The sequence below is a fragment of the Loa loa genome (assembly GCF_000183805.2).
Source record: "Loa loa unplaced genomic scaffold supercont3.150, whole genome shotgun sequence".
Lineage (NCBI taxonomy): Eukaryota > Metazoa > Nematoda > Chromadorea > Rhabditida > Onchocercidae > Loa > Loa loa.
Window position 1 is genome coordinate 89,437 of NW_018108330.1, and position 4,502 is coordinate 93,938.

The following is a 4,502-nucleotide window of genomic DNA, read 5'->3' on the forward strand; positions in this document are numbered from 1 at the left end:
AATAATAATAATAATAATAATAATAATAATAATAATAATAATAATAATAATAATAATAATAATAATAATAATAATAATAATAATAATAATAATAATAATAATAATAATAATAATAATAATAATAATAATAATAATAATAATAATAATAATAATAATAATAACAATGATAATAATAATAATAATAATAATAATAATGATAATATTGATAATATTAATAAATATATCAAAAACACATCGTTAGAAATTTAAAGAAAAGTATTAAATTGTAATGAAAGAATGGATAATCAAATTGGCTGATAATAGGTCTAAAATAATTTTACGTCCACAAGATGACCCTAGAATATATAGGCTTTAAAATAGGCTATTGGAAATGTGACAACTTTATTTATGAAAAAAGAAAAATAACTCCAAAATGAATTTTTCTAAAATTTTAGCTAGCAACGAGAACTTTTAAAAAATAAAAATATTCCAATTATTAAATTTTCCATGAAATTTTGTATATGCACCACTCGGCAATTTATGTAAATCAAATTTCATTCGCATGCTACCAATTCGGGCAAGTAACCTTTTACAATCGATTTGGGTAAGTAAACTTTTTGCAACTAGTCTGGGCAAATAGAACTTTCACTACCAATATGGACTCTCATAAACTATTGGCAACTAATTCGGGGAAGTAATTTTTATGATTAATTCAAAAAAGTAACCTTTTACAGCTGGAGTAGACCTTTTACAAGTGCTCTGGGAAAGTAAAACTTTCACTACCAATACGGATTTGAACAAGGAAGTGAAAGATTTTGAAACTGATTTGAGCAAGTAAAACCTTTTGCAACTAATTCGGGCAAGTAGAGTTTTTTTAGAATTGATTTGGGCAAATAGAATCTTTTGGAATTGATTCGGGCAAGTACGAACCATTTATAAATGGCGAAAAATCTTTTGGCCAATGATTAGTTAAAATAAAAAAGGATGAAAGGAAGTAAGTTTATTTTGAGGAAAGAAAAAAAATTGTTGTATAATTTTTTTTTTCAAAATTATTGTATATTTTTTGAAAACAAAAAATTCATAAAAAATGCTTTTAAAAAAATCCAATTTATTAAAAATAATTAAATTATCATTTAATGGAATTTATCAAATTTTTGCCATTCTTCCCTAATTCAAAAATGATAATTTATTGAAACAAAATATATGCTTAAATTATGTTTAAATATAAAATTTGCTAATGTTTAATTAATTAAACAAACCTCTTTTCCTAACATTATTTATTGCAGTCTAAAAATAGCACACAAATAAAATGTAGCATAACTACAAAATTTCATTTTTATTTTCATCCAAAATACGAAAGAATGATAAAATGTGAGATTGAATTTTACAAATTTTTAAATTTTACAAAATAAATGAAATGTTTCCTTTATTAAAATAAATTAAAAGACAAAGAAAAAAAAAGAGTGAAAAGGAAAAGAGACGAAAATTTCTATCATTTTTCATTCTAAATTTTTTGCGACAACATTAGATGGAAACTAATTTAATGATCGAATAACAGCTAAAAGCTTCTTGTCAAACTTTTATTCCACTAATTTCTTTACAGCCAGTGAATAAATTAACAGAAACTTTTTTTTTCAAGAACAAAAAAAAAAAGTAGAAAATGAAAATGTAATAGGAGATGAGAAAGTGAAATGAAAGAAATAGCATGAAAAAAAGTAATCTGAAATTTTTATTTAAATATTTTTGAAAAAAAAATAATTTCTTCATTAAATATTTTATTAATGATATTTATTAAAAGTGTAAATGTAATGATGTTGAAATAATTATTGGAAAAGAGACGAAAAAGTAATTTTGAAATTTCCATTCAAATATTTAAGGTACAAATTGTTAGAAAAAAAATGATGAAGAAAATAATCGGAAATTTTTATTTGAAATATTCAATTTTCTTATTAGTTATTACATTAGTGATAATTTTTTTCTTTTTTTTTGCTAAATGCTTTTAAAACTGTTTTTTTCTTAAAAATTTTATTTATAATTAATTTTTTAAGTGCTTTTATATAACTAAATCTATCGTAAAGTTTATTTTTAAACCAAGTTTGTTTTTTAGAAACTTAATTCATAATTAATATTTTAAGTGCTTTCGAATAATTTTGTTTTTTTTTTTGTAAATTCAAGCCTATCTAAAACGTTTAGTTTATTAATAAGAAATTTACAGAAAGCTATTTAAGATTGATCGATAATTTTTTTGTCACTTAAATTTTATCATAATTAAATTTTTCCATTGCAAAATTTTATAATTTCAAATATTTGAATGGAATTTATTTGAAAATTATGAAAAAATGAATGCATGAATTTAAGCAAAAATTAAAACAGTTGAGAATATTTGAGCGCAAAATTCAATAATAACACTTTTATAGTCGTAAATAATTTGCATAATCTATGATCTATATTAGCAAAATATCTTTAGCTATAGCTTAGCTATTTCTGGAATTCATTTGCTTCTTCCAATTGCATCAAACATATTCATGAGAGAGAGAGAGAGAGAGAGATTATCAAGGAGATTTAATTTTTTTTTTTTGCATAAATTGATTAATTGAAATCTAATGATTTCATTTTATCCAACAATTCTATCAATTTTATCTTTTCCTTTTCCTTTTCCCCTTTTTTTTGTTTTATGTCAAATTGACGTGCAAATGATAAATATATTCGAATATTTTGAATTAGCGAATGATTCTGTAATGTAAAGAAAAAAAAATTTGGAAAAAAACTTGAAAAAAATCAATTTTAACAAATAACAAATTTAAATGGAAATAGAAAACAAAATTTTAAATCATTATGCATATATTTAAATAATTAATTCCAAATTTGATTAATTAAGTAACGAAATAAATATGAAATGTTTTAATTTATTCGACAGCTATTGTTCACCATTAATTATTGCAGTTATTGTTCAATAATAATTTGTTCCCAATTGTTTCCTCTAATTAATTGTTAAAATAATGCTTAATTAATAAGCATAATAATTAATTCCTACTTTACCATTTAGCAATTGTTTTTTGTAATAATTATAATAGTGAAGCTTGCAATTCGACTAATTACAAAGTTATTGCAAATTAACAAAATTAAAAAAAAAGAAAAATAAGAAAATAATAAGAGTTGCATTTGTGGAATATCATTAAATACAAACGTCCCCTTTTATCGTTTTAGTAATAATTAATTAAATTACTATAGGAATTTGTAATTAGCAAAAACATATTCGTATTTACTCTATTAAAAAACAAAAAAAAAATGAAAAATTTTTGCATTAAATTTTTAACAAAATTCATTTAAGCATGAAATTTTAATTTATAATTTTAATATTTCTTCTGTTAAATTAAAAATAATTTTCTTTAATCATCACGAAATTTTGAAAGAAAAAAATGCTTGTTTATAAAAAACTTTCAAAGATCGCTTAATTAATAAATCATTTTTTACCTGAAAAATTTTAACAATTGCAAAAATTCTTGTTACATATACGTTTGCGTATTTTTTTTTTCGAAAATGCTGCATTATTTTTATAACATTTTTGAAATTTAAATTTCACAATTTCAAATTTTATTTTAATTTCATAATAGTGTCATAAGAAGATTACTTTATTAAAGCATACCTTTGGAATTTATCCGTTATTATTATGCCCTTTTTTTTTTTGTTTACTTATTTACTTCACCATTTGTTTACTTATTTACTTCATTATTGATTTTATTTACTCATCTATTGCCTTTTTTTTCTTTTGCTTCATTATTTTGTAATTTTGATAATAAGATTAAAAAAAAAATCTCTTTCGCATTTAATTAAATCAAACAATAATTTTAGTCATAATTATTATCATTGGAAATGTGGCAGCAATTATCAACTACTATTACTAATTATAATCTTAATCAAATAATTAGTAACTATTAATTGCAATCTCAATCATGACAAGTAATTATCAATTACTATTACTAATTGTAATTTTAATCAAATAAAGATTTTATTGATAAATTGAAAAATCTTTTCAGGTTTAATTAAATGTTATAGTGATTTTAATAACAATTAAGCAGCTTATCAATGTAATTATATAAAATTGCTACTATTATTTTCAAAAATAACAATTACATTTCTCCATCAACTTTAAAATGTTTCATAGAAATGATAGCAATGAAGGAAAAAATTTATTCAAATTCAATTATTTTTCCATTCTCAAAGTTTGTCACAAAGTTTGTCGCATTATTTACTTGCAAGTTTTTTTCCATTGATAGAATGGCAAATATGAAAAATGGCAAAAGATAAATGTAAATATTTTAATCTATCATATGCTAATTTTAATTAATTTTAAATTCATTAAAGTATAATCATAAATTCGTACTTCTACAACAGAGCTAAAAGCATAATTAATATGATAAAAAGTGTTTTGCTTCATTTATCATCGTTTTGTTTGTCAATAAAATCATAGACGAAGAGAGGAAGAGAGAGAGAGAGAGAGAGGAGAAGAAGAAGAGAGAGAG